At 46.0% G+C, this 19,138-nt stretch overlaps 1 protein-coding gene across 9 annotated transcripts in view; it reads left to right on the top strand.

Moving 5' to 3' along the window:
• TET3 (tet methylcytosine dioxygenase 3) overlaps nucleotides 1–19,138 on the top strand; it is a 114,189-nt gene that overhangs the window by 33,384 nt on the left and 61,667 nt on the right. The window contains exon 3 of one of the 9 annotated variants that reach the window (XM_044925764.2): nucleotides 2,089–2,335. The exons of 7 other annotated variants lie outside the window; for them this stretch is intronic. The gene's annotated coding sequence lies outside the window, so the exon portion shown is untranslated. Of the gene's footprint in view, nucleotides 1–2,088; nucleotides 2,336–18,632; nucleotides 18,894–19,138 lie in introns of those variants that run through there. One more of the 9 variants, XM_044925765.2, reaches the window with a different exon arrangement.

Here is a 19,138-nt window from a genome sequence, read left to right as displayed (position 1 = left end):
CAGTGCAAGCCACTCTGCCTCGCTCGCCTGCCAGTCTTCCCATAACCACAGGTCCCTGATCGCTGCTGCCTGGGAAGGCTGGACCCACCAGGGCCCATGAATGAGGGACCCCCCAATCCCTGGGGTATGGGTGCTACAGTCCTAAAGACAGAGAGTCCCTGCTGCTTTTAAGCAGAAGTTGAGATTTCTCCCTCTTAGCAGAAAAAAGAAAGTGGGAGAAGGAATCAACTTGGCTCGTGCCTGTAAAAGAAATAGCAATTAGAGGTGGGCTCTGAGCCGCTTCCCAACCACTCTGTGCTGGCATGCATCTGGTTCAGTGTGTCACGGACTTGCATTGACTGCAGCAGTGAATGGTTCTCATTCAGCCTGTGGTCTGTGCTCACCCCCCCCTTCGATGCTCAGGTGGCAGAGGAGATAAAAACCCTTTCTCTGGCTCTTCTTTCTGCTAGTTTATTTAAATCCCCCAGAAACAGTGGACCCCAGGGTACACCCATGAGGTTGAGAAGAAGGCAGGAGCACTGCTCTGCACGCCTGCCCCAGTCAAGTCTTACTCCTACTCCCAGTGCCCACCCAGGCAGGAGGAGGCTGCCATGGGCCCTACCTGGGCCATGCTGAGTCCTCAGGCTTCTTATGGCAGCCACGGCTGCATTTCTGCCAGCTCTGAAGGAGCTGCTCTCTCCGGGTCCTGAGCAGGAACTCTTTGACAGATGGGCCTCTGTGAACCCATGGAGTTGTTCCAAGTGCCTTCTCCCAGAGCAGAGTGCATTCTGGCAGTTCAGCTGCAAAGTGGGGCTGCTTAGGGCTTCAGCTCACCTGTTGGAGAAAGCCTTTTCCTAGCCTTGCCCCCATCTACTTGTCACCCTCTTCCAGAAGTAGAGGCACAGACCGCAGGCGGGTGGAGCTGGGTGTGCGCCTGGTGGGTGGGAAGAAACTGTTGTTCTCTGCCAACCAGTTAAGACCCTCAGTTCACCCAGGTTCTGAACTAGCTAGGACTTCCCATTTTCTACACTCACCCTCACTCCCATGAGGTTATTGGAGGGTGATTCTCAAAGAGTAGTTTGAGGGCAACTGTGTGTGAATCCCCTCCATAGACACACAGGGTTGCTCTCTGTGGGTGGGACCTGGGAATCTGCATCAGAGGCCAGCTTCCTGCAGGTAATTCCTCTGCCCACAGGAGTTTGAGAAACTGCTGGTCTGCGGAGTAATGTAAAAGGGGCTCTGTTTATTTGGGGCTCCCAATGCTTGATGAGGACTGAAAAGGCATGCCTTTAAATGCTGTGATGGTTTGTGAAAAGGCCAAGTGTTATGCAAACACTTGTGAAAAACCAAGAAAGACTTAAGTGTAAAAGCTATTAAATTTCAGACAAGATCAAACTCTAGGGAATAGTTAACTATTTTGTTGTTGATTATAAACAGTGCAAATTCACTATAGAAAAATCAGAAAGTTCAGGTATGCAAATACAGAAAACATCTGTAATTTTACCACTCAGAACTCCTGTTAATGTTGTTATAGCTTTTAAATTTTTACAGTCTTTATAAGTCATATTTTAAAAAATTTAAATGTCTTTAGTGATTTTTACCCCCTGATTATAAAAATAGTATGTTTACTATAATCTATTTTTAACTGGTATAAAAACTGGTATAAAATACTTTGATTAGCAAAATTTTTATTGCTGTATTTAGGTGTGATCTGCACTTCTTTGTGAATATATTTTGATTTGCTTTGCCTATTATTCTTGTGTGTGATTTTTCTTATGAACTCATAAGATAACTTAATATGTTAATGGTATTAATGCTTCATTGTACCTTGGCAAATACTATAGATGTCTTAATTTTTTAATGTTTTTATTTTACTTTGCCATACCTTTTTTTTTCACATGTTTATATAACTAAATCTAGTTCTAGTAGTTTAACAGTTGGTTTTTTGTTTTGTTTTGTTTTTTCCCTAAGAGAACAAGCACTGCTTTTGCATATTTTAAGAGAAATTTTAAGATCAGACTGATAGAGACCATTCCTGTGCTTCTCATTTTTTAATGTCCATTCAGATCACCTGGACGTTTCTGTACAATACATTCTCTAACTCAGCAGGTCTGCTGTGATGCCTGAGAGTCTGCATTTCTAACAAGCTCTCTGGAGATGCTACTGGACCATGCTTTATTTTGGCCCTGCTTTGAGTTTTACAGAATCTTAGTTCCTGACCAGGAATTGAACCTGAACCCTCGGCAGCGAAAGCACACAATCCTAACCACTGGACCACCAGGGAATTCCCTGGACCACACTTCAAGTGTGGTCAGAAGCAAGGGCCAGAAGTTTCCAAGCCTGGCTTATCACAGAGGTACTTAAGGAACATTTTAAGACATTGGGTTTTCTGGGCCTTCTCCTGGAGATGTCAGGCTGTGAGCATGTCTGGCTGGGTTACTTAGAGACAGTGCCTTGGCCCTTCTGAGCCCTTGGATTTCTTGTCTTTAAAAATAGAGAGGGAGTGCTTACCTCACAGGGACCTGGGATAATTAACGAATAAGAAAGATGATAATTTTTTATGACCTAGAAAAATAATGTAATAAACAACCAGTGGGCTTGGTGCCTTTTTTCAAGGGTAGCTCTCTGACAAATTTCTACTTGTTTCGTGATTGCTGTACTGTGTTGCTCAGTCGTGTCCAGCTCTTTTCGACCCCGTGGACTGTAGCCCGCCAGGCTCTTCTGTTCATGGGGATTTTCCAGGCAAGAATACTGGAGTGGGTTGCCGTGCCCTCTTCCAGAGGATCTTCCCAACCCAGGGATCAAACCCAGGTCTCCCACATTGCGGGCAGATTCTTTACTGACTGAGCCACCAGGGAAGCCTGTTTCATGATTAGTATTTTCAATATTTCCACTTCTTGAAAATCATCCTTTCGTCCATGTTTTCCAAGTTTTTAGTAAAGCAGTTCTTAATCACTGACTTTGTTCTATTCTTTTTACATTTCTAATGTAAATTTTTATGTTTTCTGTTAAAAATGATCAACCTTGCCAGAAGTTTGCTTATTTTATCGGCCTTTTGGTTTACCATCTCTTAGATTCATTTATAGATACCACTACTTTTTGTTTTGTAATCAACTGTTTTTGTCGTTATCTTTACCAGTTTCTCTTTCCTGCCTTTTATTTAGTGTTTATTTTCTAGCTTCTTGGATTGAAATCTTTGTTTGCCTTCTGACTTAACAAAGGTATTATAGAAGCATACATTTTTTTCTGTTAATAATTATTGTTTTCATTGGTATAATTCACCTTAAAAAAAAAAAAAAACAACTCTAGCCGCTCTGTTTTTGTTCTGGGTCTTCATTGATGCGCAGCGGCTTTCTCTAGTTTGGGAAGCAGGGGGCTGCGATTCTGTGCTCGGGGTGGGGCCTGTGTGTTCTCTCGGTGCTTGTGTGGGTTGTACGTGTTGCTAAAGCTTCAGGCTAGCCCTTGGGGTGTGCTTTGTATGTGGGGAAGGAGAGGGTCTAGATGGTGGGGAGGGCAGTGATCTACATTCTGAGACTCTCTAAATCTCCTGACAGCCAGCCCGAAACTGCCCAAGTATCCTCTTCTTTACTGGACTCCTGCCTGCAGTTCTCATCCAGTGCCCAGGGTGATGTCTGGGGCTCACTGTCCTTCAGCGGCTGGGAGAGCTTGGGCGCTGGTGGGGAGCAAGGACTTGAGTCAGACACCCTGAGTTCTAAAGCGCTTCTGCTACCAAGGAGCCATACCTACCGTTTCCTGTTCCTTGTCTGTAAAACGTGGATAATGTTACCTTTTCACAGAAATTGGAAGAGTCTTAGAGATCTTCTAGTAACATAACTCTTTAAAAAAATATTTTGATTTTGGCGCAATTTCAGTAAAGTTGCAAGAATAGTACAAAGAATTCTCTTCACTCAGATGCCCAAATGTTAACATTTTGCTACATTTGTCATATTCCTTTTCTGTCTCTTTATAAGTTTTTGAAAATAAGTAGCAAATGTGACACCCCTTTCTTCTAAATACTGAATGTGGATTTTCTAAAACCACATAAATAACCACAGTGCAATGATCAAAATCAGGAAATTAACAGACACAACACCAATACAGACTTAATCTACAGACCTTGTGAACACTAGTAACACTCATCTGTCTGACCTTATTCGAATTTTGCCAATTGTCACCATTTATCTTGAAGGGGGAAGATAGCCCAGATCATGCATATTCATTGGTCAGGTTTTTTTAGTCTCTTTGTATCTGGAACAGATTCTCAGTTTTTCCTGACATTTTTTAAAAGCAAGTGAGAAATTTGAGGCCCAGATAGATAAAATGATTTGTCCAAGACTTAACAGCCAAACCGTCTTAGAAGAGCTGGGGGCTGGGAGTCTGGTCCCTCTACTCATGAACTCTCCTGGTCACACGCACTGTCCAGCTCAGGTGAACTCTTAACTCCTTTCTCATTTACCAAGTCCCTGGGCAGAGAGGTGGGGCAGGGCCCAGCTCTCCAGGGAACAGCCTTCTTCTGCACTTCCCTTTGCCCCTCTGTCTGCAATGCCTGCCCATAGCACCCCTCCCTCCCCTTCCCTAGATGGTTTGGTGTTGGCCAGGGATCTCTGCTGGAGGTGGTGAAAGAGAGAGACTTTAAAACTGGTCCAGCCAGCATTACCTCAGGGCAAGTTAGTTACTTAACCTCCAATGCTTCAGTTTTCTCTTGTGTAAAATAAGGGGTTGTGAGGATGAAAAATGTAAAACTCTTAGAACATACCTGGAAAGTACTGGTTGATCAAAAAGTTCGTTCGGGGTTTTTCCATAGTTACGGAGCAAATCCATAGAAAGTTATTTATACGTGCGTGTGTGTGTGTGTGTGTATGTATGTATGTGTGTATATATGTGTGTGTGTATTTCTCCAGCCTCCGAGTCAAGTAGGAAAAAATGAGTAATTCATACTAAAACATTCTGATAGCTGAAGCCAAATAAAAATATACTTCTAATTTTAAACAAACAGAAAAACTGGTTTAGCCACTGCCACTCCCTTTTGAGAACAGGGTTGAAGAGCAAGCATCTCAGCCTTGGGCAGGGTGTGGCCATCAGCTGGGAATGTGGGATTAACCCCCCTTGGCAATGTTGTGGTAGTACCCAGACAGCCAGAAGTGGGAGCCCCGGATATGTCTCAAGGCTGGGGCAGAGCTAGCAGGCCACCTGCCTACCTGCCCCAGGTCCTTCTGTGGAGGTTCTGGAGTGGTCATTTGTGTGGAACAGATAGTTGAGCGTAAGGTTATCTTGCAGTGGCAGCACCCTCTTGTATAATGGATATTAAAAACATGATTCATTTCTTCAACAAAGTTTAGCTTTTTAAGGCCATGCTTATTGCTTAATACATATTCTTTGTCTCACTTGTTAATATTTTACTGAATCTCTTGCAAGCTTCTCCCCTCCCCCCTTTAAATAATAGGGACCTTTTGAACCATCCTACATTTCATGTCTGACTTATCTGTGACTATGTTCAACTGGTCAGCAGGATTTACGCCCATGATTCTTGGTTTTGGGGACCTTGGTGTACACACTTTCAGAGTTCATGTCTTTCTTCCTCAACCCAGAACTCAGGCCACACACTCTTGCTTGCATCTCCTCTCAGAAGTTACAACCCTGGTCTCCTAAGGGGTCCGTCCCCTCGATACTTGGCAGTGGAGTGGGAGATGGTCTCCCCGTCTTGATCACCACCACTTTCCCCGAGCTAAGGGCCATTTTATTATCACTTTCACTCGTAACCCAATGAGGAAATAAGAGGAGTGATAAACGCTTGTGTGAAGGAGTTACTAAGAAGAGTTTTTAAACGATATTCCTGTTGTTCCTCCATCCTTTCCTTCTACCTTTGGGCTGGTCAGCCCTCCCCTCCTGGAGCAAGTGTTCCGCTTTTTTAAAAACTTGTTGTTTAGTCACTAAGTCACGTCTGACTCTTTTGCGACTGCATGGACTATAGCCTGCCAGGCTCCTCTGTCCATGGGATTTCCCAGGCAAGATTATTGGAGTGGGTTGCCATTTCTTTCTCCAGCTTCTTATGGAGATAGAAATGAGGATTTTCTCTAAAGGTTTTTTAAAATTAAATTTGAATTTATTGAGATGTAATTTATATAACATACAATTTCTCCATTTAAAGTGTACAATTCAGTGGTTTTAGTATATTCACAGAGTTGTGCAACTATCAACGCTATCTAAGAACATTTCTATCATCCCAAGGGCTTCCCTGGTGGCTCAGACAGTAAGAATTTGTCTGCAATGTAGGAGACCAGGTTCGATCCCTAGGTCAGAAAGATCCCCTAGATGAAGGGAATGGCTACCCACTCCAGTATTTTTCCTGGGAAAAACCCATGGACAGAGGAGCCTGGTGGGCTATGGTCCATGGGTTCACAAAGAGTTGGAGATGACTGAAGTGACTTAGCACGCATGCCTTTGATATTCTCAGTAATTACACAAAGGGCAGCTTCACTCAGAGATAAACTTATAGTTAATATCAGTTCTTAATGCCTTCATCACATACTCAAAGTCACTGAGTACATAACAGGTTTATGCTGCCACACACATTTTAGAGATAGTGGTAACATGTCTGCTCTCAAGGAACTTACCTTTGAATGGGACCCAGGACAGATCCAACATCTATAAAGTCTGTCCGTGAGGCTGGGACTGCTCAGTCACTGCTGTATGCCCAGTGCCTAAAACTGACACTCAGATAGTAAATGCTCTGTATATATTTGTTGAAGGGATGGATGAATGAATACTTAATTATGTATATTGATATGTGAAAGGTATGATTGTTAAAATGTGTTGATAGTGTCCACAGGTGAAATTTCATAATTCTTTGGGGCTACTACAGCTATTTTCCCTTAAAAAACTCTTACTTTCCCTCTTTTATCATTTGCATGCATGGTTTTACATAGTTCATTCACTATGATACTCACTTCCCACTTTACCCAGTATATTTCCTTGGTGTTCATAATTTATGGGTTTTAATGACTGTCTAATATTCCACTGAGTTATATCATAATTTACTAAACTGTTATCCTTATCTTGAGTTTGCAGTTTTCACTAATACATAGAATATATTTTTTTGAAGTTCATATTTATAACGCTAAGTTCCTTGAAGCAGCATGACAAGATGGAAAGTTCTTTATTGCCCTCGATACATTTATCTATTTATTTGCTTACCTATTCATTTATTTCTGTCATTTATGTTAAGAGAGAAGACTGAAGTAGTGAATTAGAGAGCACCCTAGCCTGGGAGCTGGGGGATGTGGATTTGAGGCTTAGTGGATTGAACATGATTCTGAAGCTAGTGTGCTGGGGCAAAAGCAGAGTTGGGTTGTCCGGTCAAGGAGCCTCCTGCGTTTGTCCCTGTGAGAGAGAAGTAAGGAGAGAATTGAAAGAAGGCAGATCTGGAATACTGTCAAGAGGAGCAGTTGACAGGACTGCGGTCTGATTGCATATGGAAACATCAAGAGGAGGACATCAAAGGTGACTGGACATCAAAGGTTTGAGCCAGGATCCCCAAGATAGTGACTCTTTACACAAATTGTAATAAAGGAATGTTCAGAGGAAGAGTTGCTGGAAAAGGGGAACAGGTGCTGAGTTAGGTTTTGAATGTGCTGGAGTTAAGTTGTACCGAGGTGGATACATGTGCTGGTTGGAGAGCAGGCCGGGAGCTTGAGGAACAGTCCAGGAGAAAGGACGCTTTTAAGTTATTGGTGCAGGCTGAGCAGTGCAGCCTTGGGTGTAGGTGAGGTTTCCAGGAGGGCAGGGAGCACCTCTGAGGAGGGAGTGAAGGAGAACCGGAATCCAGGAACGACACAAAAATCTAGGGAGGGAGGTATGGGGGTGGGCGGTGGGGGGTGGAGGTCTGCCACAGAGTGGTGGGAGGACTCCTGCTGACTTCCTCATCACCCCTAACCTCATGGAGGAGAAAATGGATAACAAGGGGCTGAGGTTTCTATTGCCCTTTTTTCCAACATTGAAGACAGAACTTTGAGATAAACATGTACAGGACCCCAGATTACTGGCATCTTTCAGTTATCTGGGCTAACAGACCTGCAGTGACTGCAGAGAATGAGACTTTACACTGCGATGTACTATGTGATTCCCTGCCCCCGCCCCCAGGGCCTTAGAATAAATGAAACTTGTTTGTACTCCCCAGTTTCCTGCCTCCTGGCTTCTGTAAGTGTCAGTTTCCCCCTTTTCCATTTCCTAACCCACTGTGTGAAGTCTGTCTTATGACTGGCCTCCACCAGGCTCCTCTGCCAAAAATTACTTTTCCTATAGGTTTTTGAGTGGTGGCTTAAGAATTCCTTTTTTGAATTGAAAAAAAAAAAAAACAAAGAAAAACACGGAAATCCTCTCAAGTCTTTGAGAAAGAAATGGATGAGGGCAAACTCACTCAACAGGGGTTCAAGTAGGAGGCTGAAATCCATAATTATTAGACTCTTCTGCAAATGTGGGCATGCATTCTCCGAAAGACTAGAACCCTGGTGGTTAGGAGGCCATGGGCATCCACTATCATCCTGATGTTAGATTTGGGCTTTGCCACTCACCAATTTCGAGGCTTTGGAGCACGTGCCTCCATTGCTCATCTGCTAAAATGGGGGTTGGGTTGTTGGAAGACTTCAAAAGGTTGTGTTTAAACATGAAATAAGTGTTACTGAGTAATTGTTATTGCTTAGTTGTGTCTGACTCTTTGCCGCCCCATAGACTTGTAGCCCACTAGGCTCCTCTGTTTATGGAATTCTCCAGGCAAGAATAATGGAGTGGGTAGCCATTCCCTTTTCCAGAGGATCTTCCCAACCCAGGGATGGAACCTGGGTCTCCCGCATTGCAGGTGGATTCTTTACCATCTGAGACACCAGGGGAAGTGCTCTTTTAATCCAGAGGTTAGCACCTAGCACTCATAACTATTATTAGCTGCTCTCTCACCATCATTGTCCTCTAGTCCTGGACCTTTTGACACACTGGAACTGTCATTAGGTTTTGTGGGGTTTGGGACACTTTTAGGGAGAGTGCGTGGGGCTATTAGTTAAGGATTGGCTCTCTGTCAATGGACTGTGATGTTGGCAAAGTTTCTCATTTCCTTCGCTTTTTAGACTTTGGGGGTAGGAGGTGGGTGGTGAGAACTGCATATGAGCAGCTGGGTGGGTGGAGCTGTGGCTTGCCTAGTCTGGCTGGGGACTCACGGGGGCTTTTCTGGCTGTGGGACGTGCACTGCGTGGCTTGGGCCATGGCCCCGGCGGCTGTGGCGCTGTGTGTGGGGTGTGCGAGGGGTGTGTGTGTGTGTGTGTGTGTGGTGTGTCAGCAAAGGCGGGCTCTCTCGCTGTCTGGCTGAGGAGCCGCCTCTGCGTCCTGACCTGGTTCTCGTGCGCTGGCGGCCTCCGAGGCAGCTGTTGCTCCTTTCGCCAGGCCTCAGATGTGGTCGGCTCCATTTCCTCCCGCTGGCCTCCGCTGGCCGCCTTGAGGCAGGGGCTTCCGTCTGGAGAACCGGCAGAGCTGGCTCCATCCCTCCCCTGCCAGGGTCGTCGTCATGGGGGAGGAGCGAGCTGCTGTGGGGTCAGCGTGGTAGGGCTGTACTGGGCACGGCGACTTACAGAGGATTTCTAATGGGTGGGGAATCTCAGGCTTGGCACCTTGCCTCCGCCAGACCCAGTCTCCCTCCCAGAGGGCCGCTTGTGTGTGTGTGTAGCAACAGAAATAGCAAGAAGAAAACGCACCCACGAATCCCTTTCCCTGACTCCCCTCTAGTGCTTGTTGAGAGGTCTGCATAGTTTATGCAGAGTTTCAGGTGTGTTGTAGCTACTCTATTCTTAAGCTTCCCCCCTCAATAAAAATATAACACCTATAATAAATTCTGGAGCCTGTGAACCAGAGAATATACGCATCCTCTACTACCCAGCGATGAGCACTGTTTGCATTTCTGCAGATTTCCCTTTGCTGTTTTGTGTGTGCACAGATGTGCATTGTTAATAGAATTGGATTCTTAAATTGAGCAGTAATTCCAATCCTATTTTTTTCGACTTCAAATAGTGTTAACACTTCCCCTGTCATAAAAACCCTCAGAAAGCGTCCATTTATAGGTACATTCTTCAGTTTCATTTTTTCATTGAAGACATTTCCCAGTGGTTTTATTAATAATATGCTTTTATTCTTTATCACTTTAAGTAGGCATATCTGCTGATGAAATATTATATGTTAGTTTTTCTGATGTCTTATTTGAAACACCCTTAGTGGTTTGTATATGTTAAACATATAAAGCATAATAACAAACACATGTAAACTCCCTGCCTGCATTAAGAGCTAGGATGTTGCTAACCTCACTGAGACTACCTGGTATTCTCCCGACCCTCCCCCGTTCACCTCCAGAGGCAACCACTACCTTGACTTTCGTGTTTATCATCCCCTTGCTTTTTAAAAAAGTTTTGATTACATAGGTTTGTATTCTTACACAATACATTGACATATCCTTTTTTTCTTTAAGCTTTTTAGAGTTGATAGACTATAGTCTTTCGAGGCTTGCTTTTTTTTTCTTTTACCTTACTCAGTGTAGTCTCTGAGATTCATTCATGTTCCTGTGATTCATTCATTTGCACTGCTGTGTAATATTCCGTTGTCCATTCTGTGGTTGGTGAGCCCTTAGACGATTACCATAATTACGAGTAATGCTGCTGTGAATGTTTGTGTACACATATCCTGAGGCACGTGTGCAGTGTTTCTCTAGGAGTAGAGTATAGAATCATAGGGTACGTGTCTGTTTATTTAACATTAATAGATGGTACCGCCGACCTTTCCAAAATGGTTGTTTTGCCCTCTAACAGTGGATCATAAGAAAAAAGTTCCTGCTAAATCTCACCAGCACTTGGTATCAAATTAAAATACCCTTTAATGGCACCCCACTCCAGTACTCTTGCCTGGAAAATCCCATGGACGGAGGAGCCTGGTAGGCTGCAGTCCATGACTACTGAGCGACTTCACTTTCACTTTTCACTTTCATGCATTGGAGAAGGCAATGGCAACCCACTCCAGTGTTCTTGCCTGGAGAATCCCAGGGACGGGGGAGCCTGGTGGGCTGCCATCTATGGGGTCGCACAGAGTCGGACACGACTGAAGCGACTTAGCAGCAGCAGCAGCAGTGCTTACTATGTACCTGGTACTGTTGTAAGTGTTCTTCGTATGTTAGTTTGTTTAATCCTCATGACCACCCTGTGAAGTTAGGTACTGTTATTAATCCAGGCATAGGGAGGTCGACTTTTAACCTCAAGTAGACAGATTGAAGTGAAGTGAAGTGAAAGTTGCTCGGTCGTGTCTGACTCTTTGTGACCCCATGGACTGTACAGTCCATGGAATTCTCCAGGCCAGAATACTGGAGTGGGTAACTTTTCCCTTCTCCAGGGATATTCCCAACCCAGGAATCAAACTGGGGTCTCCTGCATCGCAGGTGAATTCTTTACCAACTGAGCTATCAGGGAAGCCCAGATTAAAAAATGAGAAACAGAGAGGTTAATTAATGTATTCAAGACCACACAACTAGTAAGTGGTGGGGGTAAGATTTTAACTCAACATTCTTGCTCTTAAATTCTTCAACATGGTTATAAAATAAACTCTCACAGCAGTCTTATATTTCTGTTTACTACTGAAGTTGAATATTTTTTACTTATGTTCATTTCCCATTCTCTTCATAAAAGGAAACATTTAAAAATCATTCCCTTATTGTTGGGTCACTTAAGTTATTTATAACTTTTTACTATTAATGCTTCAGGGAAAATCTTTGTAATTTTAAAATTTAAAACATATAATTTAAGAATTTCTTCTGTTGTTTTATTTATTTTGTTTGCATTTCCTTAATGTGAGTTTGCTAGTGCCCAGGCTGAGTTACTCAGTCATGTCCGACTCTGCGACCTCGTGGACTTGCCCACCAGGCTCCTATTTTCATGGGATTCTCCAGGCAAGAATACTGGAATGGGTTGCTATTTCCTCCTCCAGGGGATCTTCCTGACCTAGGGATTAAAGCTGAGTCTCCTGCATTTACAGGTAGATTCTTTACCATGGAAGCACCTGGGAAACCCTTGAGTTTGTTGTTGTTGTTATTCAGCCACTAAATTGTGTCCCATTCTTTGTGACCCCATGGACTGCAGCACCCCAGCCCTCCCAGTCCCTCACCATTTCCCGAGTCTGCTCAAACTCTTGTCCATTGAATCAGTGATGCCATCCAACCATCTCGTCCTCTGTTGCCCCCTTCTCTTTCTGCCCTCAATCTTTACCAGCATCAGGGTCTTTTCCAGTGAGTCAGTTCTTCGCATCTGGTGGCCAGAAAGTATTGGAGCTTCAGCTTTTTCATCAGTCCTTCTAATGAGTATTCAGGGTTGATTTCCTTTAGGATTAACTGGTTTAGATCTTGCTGTCTAAGAGACTCTCAAGAGTCTTCTCCAACACCACAATTCGAAAGCATCAATTCTTCAGCACTCTGCCTTCTTTATGGTCCATCTCTCGTATCCGTACGTGACTACGGGAAAGACCATAGCTTTGACTGTACGTACCTTTGTGAGCCAAGTGATGTCTTTGCTTTTTAATATACTGTCTAGGTTTGTCATAGCTTTCCTTCCAAAAAGCAATCATTTTTTAGTTTCATGGCTGCAGTCACCATCTGCAGTGGTTTTAGAGCCTGAGAAGAGAAAATCTGTCACTGCTTCTGCCTTTTCCTCTTCTATATAAGAGTTTAGGAGTTTTTAAAAATGCCTGTGCTCTTTTGGATTGCTGTGTGGTACCGTGTCCTCATCTGTGCCGGCGAGCCTCTGCCTTCTAGGAGTTTATGATGATTGGAGGAGGTTAATGAGTGTGCAGTGATGAGCATACTTGGCCTGTCATAAGAATATTCCATCATCATTACGTAGAGACTTCTCCTAGTCACTTCTCTTCTTTTCCTTTCTTCCCCCAAACCACATTAATTACTATTCGATCAGGAAGCATGAATAATCAAGGTCCTGTGCTTCTGCCAGATACGATGACCTCAAGGGATTAGGCCTTGTTTCTTCCTGAGCATCACCCCAACGTTTGAGAGATTCGCTATATCTGTTCATTTCGTAGTAGGAAAAAAGTTAGACTTTAAACTATATTATTGGTATGTACATAGTAACCACAAGAAACGGTACCTCCCAGCACCACACACAGAGACACTCATTTTTACACTGTCCAGTGAGTTTCTGGAAGTTAGGTATAACCCTCTGAGATTTGCTGTCTACATAGAGAACTTGGACGTGGAGCATGAAGTCAAGGGACTGGGTTAGCCAGTGTACCCACATACACACACCATTCACTCCTACAAAAAGAGGCAAATGTGTACGTCCTCTGAAAGGGTTTCCCTGAAAGTCTCTTTCCCTATTTATAAATTTGTGTCATCAATAGATCCCGGGGGGGAGAATTCTCTAGAGAGGTGACCAGCCGATCAACTCTAGACAGAACATGCCATGAATGCAACCCCTGTGCTACTAGAGGGAGTGGAGCCGTCCATACGGGGGAAGGAAGGAAAGAACTGGTTTTACGTGGAGGTGGCTGCTGAACCCTAGGACTGGGGGAAAGGGATGCAGCTAGAAAGCAGCTGTCCAATAGCTGCTGGAGGAGCAGAGGAGCTGAGTTGGTAGTGTAGGCAGCTGGGAAAGTGTGGGGTTAGGACTTGCTGGCCTTTGTGGAACCTGCCTACAGGCTTATCCATCCTGGCTCAAAACACCTTCTTGGACATGTTTCTTCCAACATGGTGTATAACTGCTGGACGACAGGACAGCCCCCAGGACTCTTGGCTCTTCTAATGTCTCGTTTCCCAGAGGCCCTGAGAAAGATAGCCAGTGAGGACTTTGATCTCTCACAGTAATAGTTTTTGTCTTCCAGCCTTCCTTCCATTTCCCTTTAATGGAGGATTGCTGATCTGCTTTCATGTGTTGATATTCTGAGAGTCGGGAAAGACTTGGAAAACCTGATGCCATTTCCACACCTTTCATTGTATCATGGATGAAAAGGGATGTCTGGGGGTGGTGTTGCATGTTTCTGCAGCCTTGCCTGGTATCTGGGGGGCTCTGGAGCCCCTGTGGTGGGGTTGGGGGTCCGTCTGTTGTTGGATGCTTGCAGATGTCTGAGGGGCCAGCTCTGGGAGGGAGCAAGGCGAAGGCTGTAGAGGAGGAGGGCTGTTAGGCCTTGGGAGTCCTGAGTAAGCAGGGCACAGGGCTGAATTCTGAGTGGGTTTCCTGGGCCCTGGAGGAAGACCTGGCGTCCTCTGCAGATGAGAGTGGCAACTGCAGGTGACGATGCTAATACATACACGTCAGCCGTTCCTTAAGTGGGTGACGGGTTAGGTCTCTTGGCTCTGAGAAGGGCATTTATTCTGCCTGTCTTTCAGTAACAACCCCCTGCTGCCCACCGCCTGGTGAGGGGAGCACATACCCCTGGCCTATCCAGGCCAAGTGGGATGGGCCAGTTTTTCTAGTGAAAGCAGGGAAGAGACCTGGTTAGACTGGGTGTGTGGGTCCATGTGAGGGAAGGGTTGTGTTCTGTGCCTGGAAGGTGGCTCTGAGAAGGGCAGCACCAAGACCTTCGAGGGGCCCTCTGTGGAAGCAGATGGAGAGGCGGGTCAGGCTGTTCAGGAGCCGATGGCTTTGGCAGCTTTGCGGACCTCTGTGTGCATGCACTGTGACAGATGCCCTAACAGAGGAGGGTCCCAGAGTGCCCGGAGACCCCGCAGGCCGTCTCAGAGTCGAGGCTGAAGAGACTTGTACCAGCCAGGTCCTGGGAGGAAGGAAGAAGCAGCTGACTATTTTGAACACATACCGAGTGCTCGGTCAGATTCTGAAGCTGTCATGGAAGCTGTGTCCCCTTGGAGTTTTTATGGGGTAATCAGCCCCCCTCTCTTAGAAAAAGATCCGCAACAGCAGGTGGCCGTGTATACGATCTGGCTCCGACCTGTGATGGGCAGGACTGATTTTATCATGAGGGGCTGATTCTGTTCCTTGTCTCAGCCTTCATCTAACCACTTGCTTCCATAATCACGCTTCATTCCCGTCTCTCTGCTGTTGTCTTAGTTCAGGCCCTCATCATCCCCGATCTGGACAGCAGCATGTCTCCTAACTGGCCTTCGGGTCACCAGCCTTCGACTCCATCTGCAGTCAGTGCTCTGTGGGATCATCTGAGTGCCCCTCCTGAAATGTGACCCTGCTCCCGTGTGCCCGTGATGTGAGCCTCCTGTGTGCCTCCCTGTGCCTCGCGCTCAGGATATGCCCAGCTGCTCGCCCGCTGGGCCTTCTCATGGCTCTGTGCCTTTGCACAGAGAGTCCCTCCATCTCCCTCCTTCCCCTCCTCGAAAACACCTGCCCACCTTCTGAGTCTCGTCCCAAAGGTCTCTTCAAGAGGAAACCTTTCTTGATAGACATGTCTACCTTCCCAGAGAGAAGTGGCTCCCGTGCCCCAGGTCCCGGAGTGACGGTTCTCGTGGCGCCAGCGCACTCGAGGGCATTTGTTTGTGGGTCTGTCTCCTGCCTTTTGCCTTATAAACTTCTTGATGCTCCTGAAATACGTAGTCCAGTCCATTGTAGGGTAAGAAACCACCCCAGAATTAAGTGGCATGCAGCAGGAATCGTTTTATTAACATTATGCTCATGGAGTCTTGGACCTGGAAGTCAGGAAGGAAACAGCACGGGTAGGTAGCTGGTCTCTGCTCTTTGACGTTGGGGCCTCAGCTGGGAGGTCTCAAAAGCTAGAGGTAACTCGATACAGGGCTGGAATTCTCGCAGGGCTCCTTCACTCACTGACTTGGCACGTTGATGCCCACTCTTGGCTGGAACCTCGGCCAGAAAAGTCCAGAACACCTGCATGTGGCCTTTCCAGACAGGCTGCATTTCACAGCCCAGCAGCAGGCGCCAAGCATGGGTGTCCCGGAGAACCAGGAGGAAGCTGTGTTGTCTTTTATGATAGATTTGTAAAGCGTGACAGTGGCATTCCCACCACTGTCAGAGACTCACCCCAATTCAGGGGAGGGAACACGGACCCCACTTCTCCATGGGAGAGGTGCGTGTGGGTGGAGGGGTTGTGATGGCCGTCTTTAGAGAATAAAATCTGCCCCCCACTGTGAAGCACTGGGTGCGTACAGGTGGCACACTTGAATTCTGAAGGTTGAGCAAGGGTGGTGTGTGAGGAAGAGTCTTGAGGGAGGGGTATGATCAATAGCAGATTGCAGAGTGGAGAAAAGATGGGAGGCAGCGGCGGGGACTAGGGAGCTACTCTCAAGTTGGACAATTGAAAAGTGTGCACACGCAAGACCCCAGCTAGGAGGGGAGGAAGGGAGAGGGAGGAGATAGAGTAGAGAGACATTCGTGTTTAGAATTGTGTGGACCTGGCGGCTGGCACATTGGAAGAACGTGGGTGATGTCTGGGTCAGGACCATTTGGGAGAACAGGAGTTGGGGACAGAGCTTTTGGAGGAGGGACACGGAGTTTGGTCCTTTTGAGAGAGGCTGCTCTCAGTGGGCCTGTAGCATGTTCCAGGGGCTGGAAGCAGCTGGAGGCCAAACTTTAAGGAGCATCCTCAGAGCAGTGCTTGCCATAGCCCAGAGGGGAATGAGAAGTGAGGGAGAAAGTGTGGAGGGCTTTAGGGTTAGGGCATGTCTAGCTGGGACTTTGAAGGGGCCTCCATCCTCCTCCCACATTGTCCTCTGTGTCTTGCTAGTAATCGTCAAGTAACAGCTTGGTTTCCTTTCCAGTACCCCCTGCTTGTTTGGGGGACAGGATTCAGTGCATTTTTTATTGAAGTATCTCTCCGTGTTAAAACTTTTTCCTAAATTGAGCCGAAGTCTTCTTTCTCAAGCTTTCCCTGTTTTCTGATTCCACCTCTTAGGGCCACTCAAAACGAGTTAAAGTTTATTCCCAAATGGTAGGCCCTCAGATGTTTGAAGATCTTCTTGAGTTTCGTCTTCTTCAGAACCAGAAGGGACCTGTTTCTCGAGTGGTTTTGAGCTGTGCTGCTTGCTCTTCCTCTGTGCCCCCTCACTGCGCAGGCACAGCTGGGCTGTTGCTGTCTGCGCTGTGGGTCCTGTTCTAGGCAGGTCCCATGTGCGTATCCACCTGCAGATAGGCTAGTGGACTGTGAAATCAACCTGCAAGGAAGAGGGAGGGAGAGATTTGTGTATCTAGTAAGGGGAAATCCTGTTTTGTAAACTTGTCATATGTATACAAGAATCTGATGGATCACAGTGTAAAATGTGTTTCTTACTGTCCGTTGTATCAATAGTGAAGAAGTTTGGAGAAACCTTGAGTGATGAGACCTTTTGAAGTTGCCAAATCACATCACGTTGAGTATAGGGAATCAGTAGACCTTTCCCCCTCCTGGTTACTAAGATGTGTTCACATGTGCCTCTGCCCTATACTGCTGCCATCTTTGACTTGCACAGGTGTGTTTCAGGACCTTGTTTACCTGTTAGATCTTTTTCTGTCCTGCCTGTTGACCGTTTGGCCCATTCCTGTCACTTGTCTATTTAATAAATGTGTGTTCACTATCATTATTAATAAATATGTTGGCCAGGGAAGTTCTGAGGACAGAGCCCTGTGGCAGACCACGGAAGACCACCCCCCATCCCCGACTTGTGCTCTGGGTATGGTTATTCAGCTGCTAGTGAGCCAGCCCATCCAGCCCATCATTTCCCGGAGCTGGCCCTCAAGAGGGATCACAGCCAACCTCGTGGAACTTGGATGTCTGCAGCCTGATTCACAAACCCAGGGCCCTGGCAAATAACACAAATGAATGAAGTGCTAATTAATTTGAGCAGTTAATAAATAATCCCTGACTCCTGGCCTTGGTTTAAAGGAGGCGATGTGAATAATGCGGCTGGGCGTGAGCTGGAGAAGTAGTCTGTGCTCAGTTGTAGACAGAGTTGCCAGACAGGAGTGTGGGCCTTCAAGAATATCTGAAATTTGATTTTTTTTCCCCTAAAACAAAAACCAAACAAAACAGATCTGTGGCAGAATTGGCCTGCAGCCCTTGCCTTTGTGACCTGTGACCTCCTCATCTCCTGGTCCAGTGACCACGTAAAATAAGGCACTGATTACGTGGGTATAGATGGGTTGATGGCTGTCCTTGAACTTGACTCCTTGAGGTCCCTTCATTTACCCACTCAGGACTCTGACCTGGACTGATCAGGTCACCCAGTGTACTGAAAGCTGGGGATGGCACTTGCTCTTTGCTCACCTGTTGGCACCTTCTCCTGATGGCAAGTTTCTTCTAGGACCACTGGCAGGTGTCAAGAGTGTGTCAGTGGGCTCCCTTGGCTGGGAAAACTGACTTCACTTTACTCTTATCTATATCTAGTCTTCCTTTTCTTTTTGGTCCAAAGAGTATTTTCCTTCCCTGGGAATTCATATGCATGAGAGTGGGCCTAACTCTAACTTGTTCTTCTTATTCACACACCCAGAGTAACTTTTTAAAATCCTTTTAGTTGTTTTGACTATTTTGGAGAAGCCTCTGCTCATACAGCATTAGTCTTCCTGACACTGTTTCTGTAAATCCATGCTAATCTCTCGTGGTTCTTCTTGGTTGTACATACTTCTTCTGTCTTTTATAGGTAAACATGTAAAATTTGACCACTTCAAATTCTGCAGCCTTTGCAGCCACATGAGTGTAGGGTTTAAAGTAGGAAGGAGGGGAAAACTGGGTGTTCAGCCGCATTTCTAGAGGAAAGGTATTTGTTCCTAGTTCCTAGTTCTGAAAGACTGTCTTCCACCAGGGTCAGGGAGAGGCTGATGTATTCCATGGCCTGTGGGCGTGTATGGTGGACTAGGCGGAAGGCACAGAAGTTATTAAGATCTGGCTCTTGGCTTGAAGGAACTACCATCTAGTTGGGGGAGGCAGCTACTTGTTGTGTGGTAAGTGCTAATAGAAGCATGTGTAAGTTACTGTGGGAGCCTCAGGAAGGGAGCACTGGTCAGTCTGCCAGCCAGGTCAAAGAGGTGACACCGAGCTGATGCTTGAAGAAGAAGCCAGAGACCTCAGGGAGGCTGGGAATTAGAACTGCATGTGCAAAGCTCAGAAAAGCATATTAGAAAAGCATGAAGGTCCTTTGTGGCCAGAATCGGGCAAGTGACGAGAATGAGGTGGGAACCATTAGGCT

The sequence above is a fragment of the Bubalus bubalis genome, chromosome 12 (assembly GCF_019923935.1).
Source record: "Bubalus bubalis isolate 160015118507 breed Murrah chromosome 12, NDDB_SH_1, whole genome shotgun sequence".
Taxonomy (NCBI): Eukaryota; Metazoa; Chordata; class Mammalia; order Artiodactyla; family Bovidae; genus Bubalus; species Bubalus bubalis.
The sequence above is the reverse complement of the archived record's forward strand: the minus strand, read 5'-3'. Positions and strand labels throughout refer to the sequence as shown.